A 14,390-nucleotide genomic window follows, 5' to 3' on the forward strand; every position below is an offset into this window, starting at 1 on the left:
TGATTATGACTGTAATGAAGTTGATGAAATCATGAAAATAAGTGGAATTCCAGAGAGACATGAAATATGTTACAGTCCTGAAGGACTCGTTAGTGATGATGTCCGAGATATTAGAAAAAGAGAGACAGGAAAAGTATCTCAACACCCTGATGCTAATAATTACTATAACGAGACGATGCACCGAAGCGATATAACAGAGAATCATGAAGTCTGCTACAGCCCACCACCTGATGATATTGAAATGGAAATATTTATAAGAAAACATCGTTTCTACAAATAAAAATTAACAATTTTGAAAATTTATATTTTATTTTTAATCATACTTAATCACTCTCCTTTCTTTTCAGTGTATCAATTTTTAATTTATATTGTTTATTTGTGTTTTAATGCATTTATCTACTGCTTTTAGTATATATTTCTAACTAATATGACTTATTATCAATCCTGTTAAACTATCAGTTGCAAAAAAAAAAAATATAATACGCGCAATTCACTTCTAAATGAAGCTGAAAGTGACATCTTTTAAATGACAAAAGGAAAAAATCGTAACATTGACAAAACTAACATATTTGAGAAAACCAAAATGACTTTCATTAGCACCCAATAGTATGAGAATTTATTATGCAGTTGGAGTGACAGAGAGAGCATAGTTTTACGAGTTAATTAATGTAGTTCTTATCTAAACGTTGTTCTTTCTCCTAAATGGTCTCATTTCGATGTACAAGTGTTTCACGCCGGAGGTTTTTTGATTGATGGTCGGCATTTTTGGCTACCGTTTTGATTCACTTTCACCGCGTACGAAATATCTCCACTAACACTTGACTTCTTTCTACATGCATCTAACGATCACCATGGCAACGACTTTAACGGTTTGCATTCTGGCGACAGCGCGACGACGATTATGCAATCACAATTATCCGAACGCACACAAAAAAAAACACGCAATTGTAGATGCAAACAAATCATGGCACGACACGATTTGCGCAATTGCTGAAGGAAAACCGAATCCGAACGAATCATAATATATTTCGAATTCATTTAATCTTCATGAATTGAATGGTAAATAATTTTTGGTTAAAGTTTCGTTTTTTATTTCTAGTTAAAAAAAAGTTTATATTTCTAATAATAATTGAATTCTCATAAGTTTTTGTAATATATGAAATTACATAGTAAGTGCACAAATTGATTAAAGATTTAAAATCTTAAAATTGCATAACAGTTTTTTTTTTAATTTTTATATTTTATAATAGTACATTTTTGATATTTTACATAATTATTAAAAAAATTAGCAATTAAATCATCAAAGACAATCAAACAATAGCAGTGATGATTATATATCTATATAAATTAATTACAAACGTTATATTTAACGGAGTTTATTAGAAGCCATGCGAGTAACAAAGGGTTTGCTGAAAGAAAACAAATAAACAATTCACAAGCATAATATGTTTATTGTAAATGATTACATAATATAAATTTAAATTGTTATAGCAATTGTTATAAGCAATATAAAATAATTCGAAATATTGAATTTATTCTTAGAACAATATTGAAGTTATGTATTTGATGCTATGTTGAATTCTAAAATTAATGTTCCTGTGTTTTTCCATATGTTATTTTTATATTATTAATAATTATATAGAAAAAACACCTTAAATTCCTTGAAAATTTTTCCATCTTGAATGCATCGTATAGGTGAATTCATGAAGTGTACAAACTCACCAACGTATTCAATTCATTCCATTTACTGGACATGTAACAAAAAATGGACATGTAACATTGCTTTAAAATAAAATTATATAATAAAATATAGAAAACTAATATTAAAAAATACTCAGAAATACTCACCAGGCGGAAATTAATTATTCTTAGCATTGTCATCATTCGGAATTTCGGATTTCTAAGGGGGACATTCGTATCTAATCCTGAGTTATCAATGTCTCTTACTTTTGGGAGTTCAATATCAGAATTTGACATATCCTCGGTGGGATTTTCGAAGGAGCATTTACTGTTATTTCCCGAGATATTAATGTTTGACAGGTTTGGAAAATCTATTGACATCAAACAATTATAGTCAGCGTCAATGTGCTCCAATTCCAGAAAATTTGAAAATGATCCGCTGGTTAAATTTCTAATTAAATTGTTGCTTAAGTCGATACTTTTTAGTGAGGGCAACGAATTGTCTTCCAAATAATACAGACTGTTGTGCGTCAAATTCAATGCATCTATATGTTTAACTCCCTTAAACATGTCCTGGCTTAGATTCCCAAAGATCTTGTTATAGCCAAGATCTAAGATATCAAATGATGCCCCGAGAAACACTGCACTTCCAACAACGTGAATAGTATTATGATTCAAGTACAGTTTACGAACGACTGTAATATCTTGGAACATGTCTTCTCTTAATGAATGTATCAAATTATTTGTTAAATAAATGTCTCTGGCTCTGGGAATGGATCTCGGCTTAATTGAATAGATTTTATTAAAACTACAATTAAGACTATCTAAAACACGACTTTGATTGATTATAGGCATTTTATCAATGTAATTGTAATCTAAAGATAAAGTTTCTAAATTTGAATTGAGAAAAGTGTCATCAGAAATACTAGTTATCGTATTATTACTTAATATTAGAGTTTCCAAGTGGGTAATGTTCTTAAATATAGTACCATCCAAAACACTGATATGATTATTAGCTAGAGATATATTTTTTGTGATCGGTATTGAATCGATTCCCAATTTAGATATTTCATTGTCGTCCAACTTTAAATACAATAGTGAAAATATCCCTTCGAACGTTTGATTATTAAGTTCACGAAGCTTATTTCGTTGCATAAAAAGATTATGTATTGTTATATTGGGAAAAGCTCTCTCGGGGATTTCAGAGATGTTCCAGCCTACAATATACAATTCTCCTATTCCCTTATAATTTCTCAAATCATCAAATGGATCGTATGTATCTTCAGTATCTTCAGTATCAAAAAAGTCGTAGTCTTCGGAAGCACATTTTACTATTAATACACTTATTGTTATGATAAATATAGTTACACTATTCATTTTTATTTACTATACACTTTACTATATTTTTACTTATGCCGACTGACGAACTCTGTACAATTAATAAAATCGCACATAACTGCGATTATTTATGCATTATTATCGCAGCATGTAAAAAATGGTGACGATTATGCGCTTAAAAAAAATTAATAATATTGTTAAGTATTTGCAGTGTTTCTAACGTTTCATTGGTTCAAAAAGTGGCACCACGAAACTCTTATGTAAGTAATCTATGAGATATATAATTTAAAGTTCCGTCACTGTTAAACTTAATACACTTTTGAACTTTGGCACCACATTTTTTTTTTAAATTTATTATCAATGTTATAAGTAAAATCTTAATTACATTTTAAATTACGAAATTGTTTATAGAGAATTAAAAATACTGTACGGCGATTTGATATGTTTTCAAGAGATTTATCAACGTCTCAGATAATAAATAAATCCAATTATAAATATGTAAAAATAGTAACAAAATTATAAAACAATTGTTAAAAAGTAACAAATTTTACTAAAACTATTAATTATTAAGTTTCTATATTAAATAAACTTCTGAATATATTTGATATTTCTTCTGCAACTTGATTTCTCTGTTTTATTAAAAATATGTGCGGTATAAAAGAAAGTTCGGATTTTGCGTTTCTTTGAAAGCAAGGATTTACTACAGTTAAAAAATATAATTTTAATTATTCAGTTAAGACTTTTTCTATACTTTTGTTTCAGAAGAAAATTTAGAACATTAAAGCTTTCTACTTTGTTATTATAAGATTTAATTAGTTATTCTTTAGAATATCTACTGCACATTGTTAAAGTATGAAAAGGGTCGTTATTTTATTCTTTAGTCTAGTGTTTTTGAACGTAGGATCGATGGCCCATTGGGGGTCAATTTGTTTGATAATGGGGGCAATTAGAAAATGGACTCGTCCAGTGTTTCCTGACGTGGTCAATTGTTAAGGGTAGCAATTCGAAAATGGACTCATCCAGAGTTTAACTGTTAACATGTTGGGAAACACGGCTTTAGCCAATTATATTGAGCACTGTGTATAGTGTGAAATTGTAATACTTAAGTTATGGATAACTTATATTGTACTTTTTTAAATAAGAAAAGAGCAAACAGTAACTTTGTGGATGACCAAATACAATGAAGTCAAGATTATCGCGGTGGTGAGGTAATTAAGCGTGCAATAAATTACGAAATGCCAAACATAATTTATTCGAGAGGTTCTAATGCACGGCTACTCGTTTTTCATTTTTTTTTTGCCTTACCTGATGTTTCTCTTCTATGCGCAGTGGATCTTGCAGGATCTGCAAGGTGTATGCCAATTAAGCTGTTACTCCTGCAGAGGCACCATAAATCAGTGTTCGAAAATGGTCAATTTCCGCGCATCTGATAGTCCTTTTGATGTAACAACAAACAGCGCTGCGTTGTTCACCTTCTTCCTTCAACATCCAGACATTATTTGTTTTTTTGTTGTTTTTTGTTGGTCGGCGCCCATCTGGGATCGCGCCAATCCTCGAAATTAGCATACTTTATTTATTGCCATTGTTACATGCATGATTTACGGACTCTCAAAGTGCCCTCGTTTGAGACTTTTGCACGCTCATAACAGCAGAACACGTACAACTCCCACTGTGCACAAAGAGACGAGTCCTCCTTCTTTGTTTTGCGTTTGGTTTCTGATCTCCATTTATTGCACAAGGTGGATTCATATCGTACACATTTTTTTGCTCTGTGTTTGAGTGTGTTTTCTCTGCTCGATCCACGGAGATCTGGGAGTGTGCACGTGGCGAAAAAAGCACTTGTTAATTGCCTTCTGGTAGCTAGCCAAGTGATTTATGCAAGAGGTTTCACTGTACAGGCTACACATGTACCATATATCATTTACGTGATATGCGATGCGCCCAGGGATTACGCAACACGTTGATAACTCCGGTTTCTTGCTACTTTTTTTCTTTTTGTTTTTCATCCATTATTACCGGCAGCGGAGATGGAAAAGTTTGGCATTTGTGTTATGTAAATATTGGTATAAGTAATAGGGAAAACGTGCGTTCGCTCCTCGGTCGTTGATGGCCTAAAATAATGATAGTGATTCGGTTTCGATTGGGTAAGAGAAAATCGATTTTATGGCTACAATTCTCACACATCCCGCACGGCCAATTATCGGAGGCTTCCGAAGACGACAAGAGATTTTCATACAGCACGACCGACGAAGATGGAAAGAAACTGTGTTGTTCTCTTGTTTTTTTTTCTATTATCGTTTGCTTCTTCAACTGAACCGCATCCAATTACTTACAAAAAAAAATAATAGTTTCATTCATTTTATTTGCAATCTATAATTTAACCAGAGCAAAATAGTTCAATTGGTCGAACAAATAACATTATAAAAAGTTTCAGATGCGGTAAAATCAGGGTCGTAAATTACCCAATTAACCTAATTTTTTTAACAAATAACATTTAGATTGTATTCTGAGAGTTGCAGTATTGTTGGATTCATTCATAACAAATTGTTAGTACACTTGCCTTAAATGATGAAATATTACGTAAAAAAACTCAGACTCAAAAATATTACTTATAAAAACGTCACCAATATATAATAGCTTTACATAATAGATATGAAAAGTATAATTTACAAATATCCCAATTCGTATAATATACGCCTGCATCCACACTTTTCATGTACATTCCAAAGATAAATATCAGCTTTATCAATTACTTCAAATACATGAAAATTTCAGTTTCAGTATCATTTAACTCAATTATAACCAATAATGGTTGGTACACCTGGTATGTTTTAAGCCGTAACTGTTACAAACAAATAAATGAAACACAAGTACTACTAATAGGTCAAAATGACCTGATTATTAAATAATAAAAAAAATAGAACAAAGTAGTAATTTTTACAACAATTCAATTAATTCTCATTATTTAATGAATTTAACATCATTTAAACTTTCTCAAAGCAGTGTTTTTTTTTTGACCAAATAGAACAATCTTTGTTTTTTTGTGTCTATTTCATAATTGTATTGAAAGTGTAAATAATTTGTGCAAATATAAATAGTTTTCCCATAGTTGACACAGTACTGTATTATTGTTTTTATACTTTCTTTGAATCTTTAACTATTTCGTTAATAATAGATTTTTATTAAAAATTATAACAAATTTCACAATCAATTATAAACCATTAACAAAAACTTTGATTTATTATACTTCCATATAGAACACGGTTTTCTTAGAACGTTGTCTGAAAAATTAAAAAATATGTCCAAAAGAATCTAAACTTGAATCTACTTTAAATGCATTAGTTGGCGATGTATAAAGAATGGATTAAAAATTTGATTGGACACATCATTCAAATTAAACTGATTTATATTAATTCTGAGTTCATCATAACGCAGTACGAATTAATCTGATTTGTACTAATCCTTATAACGCGTTTTCCATAATACTTTGTATCAATTAATCGTGTTATAGAAATGTAATACACAATATTATTATTGTTATTATGTCTGTGATCATTGCTGTAGCCGTATTATTAATATGATAACGGTATTAAATTGTAGCTCCATCTAGAAAATTCGTATTCGCTTACTTATTAAGTTGGGTTATCGTAATGCAAATTGCATAATATGCATGCGGCGTTGCGTGGGACGTACGGGAAACGCGGGAAATTTGAATATCATTAACGTCCGTGTACGGGGTTGAGAGAGAATAGGAGGAATAACTGTACGCGTTATTTGTATGCCTCCTCTTCTTTTCCTTGGTAAGAAATCATATCACGTTTGCGGTTTGCCCACTGATATGGTTAAAAATAGTAATAAGTAAACTTTCCCACACCGCGGAGTTTAATTGGTACGCCGAGAATGTTTGCTCAAGAAAAGTAAAAGGTAAATAATAAATGATTATTTATAAAACTATATTATTATATTAACTGCATAAACGTTTCAGCATGTGTCGGTGTGTGCGAATGCGAATGTTAATGTGTGTAAGTATAAGTGTGTCTTGTATATATTGGAAATACAGACAACGTGTCCATTGGATGTGTATGTGTATAGTGCACATAATAATAATAAGTAAGATAAGTGCAAATGCAAGAGGCATATTTGGATGAAATGCATGTGCATTCTCCTATGGCCTTCAGAAAATGGGATGCGAAGCCGTGACTGTCAATATCCCAAGTCCTAACCCCGTTTGTTTTTCTCCTATCCCAGAACCACCTTCCACCATCCAACGGCAAATTGCATTATGTCTGTGCTCGGATGCGAATTGCACGTCTTTTTACAAATTGTGTACACGACATGTTATACATCACCTCATGCCATGATTATGCACACACAACTACACACACACAGAAATGTATAAAGCACATGAAATATGTACGTAATAAAGGAAAAATATGGCTCTTTACCGTTATTCTCTCCGTCTTCAATCCTACATATTTATTAATAATTTCAAACTGATCATTCACAATTAAAATATAAACGTTACTATTTTAAGATACGTGACTGGTTTTAATTTGATTTCCACCTGCGGCATATCCAGAACTTCAAATATATGTTAAATAGTATATAATAACGACATTATATACAATGCAGAATTTAATAAATAATATTAGAAAAAAATAAAGATCCACGGTTTTTTTATTAATTTGATGTTAACTAAAATTTTTAAACAAAATTAAACATGGAAATAATTATAGAATTCCAAATTATACACTATATAATTCGACATATTGCACTTGGCTTTTTTGGATTAAATATAAGATTCGAACTTTTTTAAACGATATAAGACTGCTTTGAAAAAACAAAAGTTGGATTTTACTGGGATGTTTGAACAACAAAGCCAAGCTATAGTTGAGGCATTATACAATTTCAGAAACCTTGTTTATTAAAATTTGTTAAATTAATTCTTGGAATACTTTATCCAACAACACAATTCAAAATTTGATGTAACAAATTTTATCTGAAATAAAGGCATCATCTATCTTTTCCTTTCAACTTCAAGAGTGCACCGATGTTAGTTCATGTTTGTAATTACTAATTTTCGTTAGATATATTTAATTAGAAGACGTCAGAAAAGAGTTTTTGATTTGTAGAGTATTAAAAAATACTACGAAAGGTGAATACATCATGGAGATAAGTTCATTATTTGAAAGTAATGATTTACAATTGAAAAACTTGTGTGGAGTGTGTGTTTCAGTCAAAAGTTAAAGAGTAACGATTTGTTCATGCTACCAAGACTCTTCTAAAGTCTTTGCAAGAAGTGCTCGGCCCTTTGGTGATAATTGACAATTATATAAAATCTAGTGCTCGTCTCTTGAAAGAACTTTGCAAAAATATGAACTCTGATCATGAGATGTTTTTGAAAAACGAAATAAAACAGTTCTTAGAAATAAAAGGAATACATGAGTTTCACACATTTTAATGATGAGACATGGATGCAAAGCGTAGCTTTTTTATCTGATATTTTAAAGATTCTTTTCATTTCCTGAATAAGACAATTATTATTATTCACCAAAAGTTGTATTATTATCTATAAATTATATTTAATTTTACTAACAGTTAAAATTATTTATAATTCTTTATGGAAATTTGATTTAATGCAAATAATTATTTTCATTTTTTATCTTAAGTTATATTGTAGGTGTTCATCAATATGAAGAAGTCAATAACGTTATAATTTATTAACTCTTTGCGAAGAGGCGGATATATCCGCCCAAATTTTGGGGACGCAGTTATCAAACTTAGTTCTTAGCGAGACGCCACTACTTTTTTCAGCCTAAGGCGTCATGTTTTTTTAGTAAGATTTGACAATTATATAAAATCTAGTGCTCGTCTGGTGAAAGAACTTTGCAAAAATATGAACTGTAATCATGATATGTTGTTGAAAAACGAAATAAAACAGTTCTTAGAAATAAAAGGAATACATAAGTTTTCCACAGTTTAATGATGAGACATGGATCAAAAGCGTAGCTTTTTATCTGATATCTTAAAGATTCTTTTCATTTCCTCAATAAGACAATTATTATTAATCACCAAAAAATGTATGATTATCTATAAATTATATTTAATTTTAACTGTTAGTTCTTTACGGAAATTTGATTCAATGCAAATAATTATTTGAATTTTTTATCTGAAGTTATATTGTACGTGTTAATCATGTTCATCAATATGAAGAAGTCAATAACGGTTTCAATTATTAACTCTTTGCGAAGAGGCGGATATATCCGCCCAAATTTTGGGGACGCAGTTATCAAACTTAGTTCCTAGCGAGGCGCCACTACTTTTTTCAGCCTAAGGCGTCATGTTTTTTTAGTAAGATTTAACAATTATATAAAATCTAATACTCGTCTGTTGAAAGAACTTTGCAAAAATATAAACTGTGATCATGATATGTTGTTGAAAAACGAAATAAAATAGTTCTTAGAAATAAAAGGAATACATGAGTTTTCCACAGTTTAATGATGAGACATGGATCAAAAGCGTAGCTCAATAAGACAATTATTATTAATCACCAAAAATTGTATGATTATCTATAAATTATATTTAATTTTAACTGTTAGTTCTTTACGAAAATTTGATTTAATGCAAATGATTATTTTCATTTTTATCTGAAGTTATATTATAGGTGTTCATCAATGTGAAGAAGTCAATAATAGTTCAAATTACTAACTATTTGCGAATAGGCGGATATATCCGACCAATTTTTTTTTTCTAACCGCGCACGTCAAATTACTCCGTCTGCAAAGCAAAAAAAAATGTAATAATTCTTAAAATTAATTGATCTAAATTATAGCAAAAATGAATTTGTAACAATATGAGTTTTTCTATATGCGTGGGTGTTCTTAGATTAAAAATAAATAAACTGAATCATAAAAATGTAATTATATAAAACATTCTTAGTTTAATTAATTGGTTACATCTATAATTTAATGATCTTTGTATTATTTAAAATTTTTATTACATTTTACTTCCTTTAAGAAGCAGCAGGATTAAAAGTAAATGATCTGATTAGATTTTGCTATTTCAATAGACAGTTTAAAGATTCAAACAGCTTACGCATCTAATCTCATTATACAGTGTGTGGGTAGAACAACACCAACCGATGGATTTGATTACTAATAAAAAAAAAACGCGAACATAGAGCACCGATCAAGAATCAAGAAGAAAAATGATGATGTTGGCATAATAAACTCTTTTAGAACAGATCAATTGATAGATAATAATAATGATTATTGTGGTACAAGCAAAGTCTTTTTGCTTTTCCTGCGGTGTGTAGCGGGAACCAAACAATAATTCATTGTGACACACACACGTTCACATACAAACGCAAACATATACGTGTACATAGAAATATGCGTGTGTACGTAGTTTATATTTATGTGTGTTTGATTAGAGGTGCCTGATCTACGGCGCCGATCGAACTTTGTAATTTTCTTTCTCCGAGATTTCTCCACATCAGGAATGAATGATTGCTTTTGGCATTGGATTCGATACGCCCACGGAATTCGCAACGCACAAAAATAATTGATCGAGCCTATGGATTTACGTGTACGTTTCTTGCATTAATACATACTTGAAGGGCACATTTTTGTTTACCAGTCAATGGTAAATATTTGTTAGACAAAACCGGTTAACAAGTAAATTACCGGTAATTTTGTAATTGAAGAACTTCTTTTTTTTTTCGGTAATCATAAAACCGGTTAATACTGTTTACCGGTAATGGAAGTCTTAGATGGAAGAGAAGAGAAGGTATTGGATTGTATCTGTTGTAGTTAATAGTAATAAGCGTGGAGAGTACGCGTGATTAATGAATTAACATAACAAGAACCTCGTTTAATGTGGATGCATTATTCTTTCCACGTTGCTTGTTGGAAAGTGCTGTGATCACACCGAAGATTCATGTCTATTTTCTTCTACTTTATCCTACTTTTTTTTCATTTTCCTTCTAACTCCTTCTTCGTTGCATTCACACACACACAATTTTAATAAATTGATTTATTTATGGAAAACGAAACCAAATAAAAATAGGTATGCAGATAACGGCCGAGACAAGGTGATCGAGATGCAACGGTTTTGCTATTCGTGGCAAGGTCAATCCTGGTTCGCAGTTCCTGCATTTCGATAATGTCTCCCATAAACGGTCATTAATTATATATTCAAATTATCGAAAAATTCTGCGACGACAATAAATTACACAACAATCCAATTTGTTACGCGTTTGATCCTTTTATTTATATTTTTTTATATATATTTAGTTTAGTTTTTCTTTTTGCATGCATAAGCTGCCCACAATTTGTCACTTTTTTTCGAGATTCCGAAACCTATAAGGAGACACAACGGATGATGACAAAACAATCCGTGCTTAGTAGATTCGTGATAGAGAGCGAGAACGAGTGACTCATTCGATGGAAGATTTCTTGATTGTTTGGGCTAATAAAAAAACACCTACAAGATTTGGAACCGAACAGTTTGTTCCATTTTTTATTTGTTTAATAATAACTTCTATTGTTATACGGCATGTTTCTATAATAATTTCTTGTCAAACTGCTGAGATGAAGTAATAATAATCGGTGATATTACAACACCGACATTTTTTTTTTGATTTGATAAATTGGTTGTTATTCTTTACAAAAGCTCACATTTAGATCAACGTTGCTCAGTAACCTATAAAATTTGATAGCCTAATTTAAATTTAAGAAACTAGTCTTGTATATTTACTACATAATTTATAACTTTATTTGCTATGAAGTAATTTATAGCTACAATAGTAGTTTTTGTTAGTATATGTATTATTTCTAATAATAAGATTTTAATAGAATTTGTCAAAGTGATGAAGTTTTAATTATCGGAAACAATTTGATAGTATTCTTTAAATGTTGGTATCTACGTGTGGCTCTTTATAAAATATAAATAACTAGATTGCGGATCTCTTTAGTCTCATTTGTGCCGGTTTCATGCGGCTCTTTTGATGAGAAACTGCTGCTTCACTAGCAATATTGACAATCGTGGCGATACGTGCGGCTCCTTAGACTTTTCTTAATAGATATTACCTTAAAAAAGGCTCTTTCATTCAAAACCTCATATATACCACATGCGGCTCTTTGGACGATGAACTACGACTCCTATCTATACTTTGAAATCTAACGTTAGCTATGATGGATTTATTGGAAAATTAAATTCACTAGCAAAATTGATAATCGTAGCGTTACGTGCGGCTCCCTAGACTATTTTTTAATAGACATTACCTTAGAAATGGCTCTTTCATTCAAATAGGTTGCCGACCCTTGATATAGACAGAACAGATAGGTGATCGATAAACTTTAATTACTCAAGATTAGTTAGAATATACTTTTTAATTCAACTGAAAAATTAAGTGGAAAATGTCTTAAAGAATTATAATTATTATTTTATTAATAAATATAGAATATATTCTTCTTGTAATAACAATAATTTATAATAATTAATAATTTGTGAAACATGAATTTCAAAAATTTCTTTGTTTAAATATTGTAAGATTTCAATGTTTTATAAAAAAATGCATCATCTAAGTTTTAGGAACAAACGTTCTGAGAAACACTTGATGTCTTCTTCAAACAGATTTCAAATTTGACGGGTGTCATGTGTCGTCACTAAGTGAGGCAATTAAGAAAACGTATGGACATTCCTCTGGCCTTTGGCTTTTGACCTCTAAGATTTCCCTGCGTTCACAGACAGATCTCCTGTGAGGTCATTAAGGCACGAGAAGTCGCAAACGCTCAGCAACTCTATTTCAAAGTCATTTCTCGCTCGCTCACTCTATAAAATATATGCAATTAAAACGGAATTATTACGAAATCCTAACCTGACCTAACGATGATTCAGCCATTAAACGTAAACCTCATAAATAATTGAAATCCATCGGAGTATAATAATAATAACAACAAGGATTTATGTACTTAGAAAACAAATCCTGGTTGGTTCATTAAAATGTACATATAGTTAATGATGATTTGGATTATTTCGGTTTGTTTTTTTTGTAAATTTAATGGTTTATGCATTTGCAGACGAAATTCCTTATTAATGTGTATTGGAGAGTGGATGTAAAAGTTTTGGTGCGATTTAAATGGATTCCATCTGCTTCTTGTTCGGACGGAAATATTGCATCCAATCAAAATTCCATAGCCGGAAAGGAAAACGTCTTTGGCTTGTGAAGACGTTGGCGGAGGAGGAGGAGATGAGAGAAGAGAAGACAACATCAAACGGGCCCAAACCGCTTCCTGAATATCTCAATATAATTGCCTTTGCGTAACGCAAATCACTTTTCACAATGAAACCATAAAACAGCGTTAGACAATCAACATTTGCCTACTCGGAAATATTAAAGGCATCCATCAGCAAGCAATTAAAAGGATTGAAAAGAAAATAAAAATAAATAAAACTTAATCGAAAATTGACTCGAGCAAGGACGAAGATTAAATGAAAAAAAAATAAAAAATAGGCGAAGATTGATCGTTTTCCCATTGTTTCGTAATCGCCCTGTGGTAGTTTTTTTTACTATTAGTTATTCCATACTATTATTCTCCTTCTAATTGATGAAAATTGAGTGACGAGGTTCGAACCGTCACGATCCATTCTTTACTCTTACTTCTTGCACCGTGTCTTCATTTGTCTATCCTTCGGCCAAATCGAAGTAAAAAAAAAACACGTGCATTCCTCGCGACTATTTTTAGATGTATTAGGTTCTATTGGCGCGTCGTGTCCTGCAACGCTCGTGGCCATCTTTGCAGCAAAACGAAATAAAAAAAAATCCTTCGTCAAGGTTCATTTTGTTACCGGCAGATTCAAATTATTGTTATTATGCGCTTCGCTTCGGGCGCAATTGTTGACACACACACACACACTTCTTCGGCTTTATGCAAATCTCGATGAATATTTCAAAATTACTCATAGGGTAATGAAATCGAGGGGCAACAAAAAAAAAATAATGCGATACTATTATTTATCCATTGCTTTGCGTGATGTCAGCGACAATTTCTATTTTTTTTTCCTTCTATTATTTGTTTCCATTTATTTTCATTAAAGCGAATGTTTGTTGGATGAGGAAAGCACTCGAAATGCGCGTAAACTGATCACGTGGGAAGTGTGCACTTGGAAGTAATTAAATACTAAATAATGCGTTTTCATTAATTAAAATCTCACTCATGTTTCGCTCTAAAACCTTAACCAATTAGCAAATATCCATTAATGTGGGTTGTTGTATGGATGAGGAAGCGATGGGAAGCGGAAAGTAAACATTCATTCCATCATTCGGTGCTTCCATGAATAGATTTGTTTGCTAATCCGAATGAAGGAGA

The 14,390-nt window shown here is 31.1% G+C and overlaps 1 pseudogene; it reads right to left on the minus strand.

Moving 5' to 3' along the window:
- Positions 1 to 1,848: 1,848 nt before the first annotated feature.
- On the minus strand, positions 1,849 to 13,815 carry LOC108560865 (annotated as a pseudogene).
- Positions 13,816 to 14,390: the final 575 nt, after the last annotated feature.

Source organism: Nicrophorus vespilloides, unplaced genomic scaffold (genome assembly GCF_001412225.1).
Source record: "Nicrophorus vespilloides isolate i.1.1-1 unplaced genomic scaffold, Nicve_v1.0, whole genome shotgun sequence".
In the NCBI taxonomy this organism is placed as follows: domain Eukaryota; kingdom Metazoa; phylum Arthropoda; class Insecta; order Coleoptera; family Silphidae; genus Nicrophorus; species Nicrophorus vespilloides.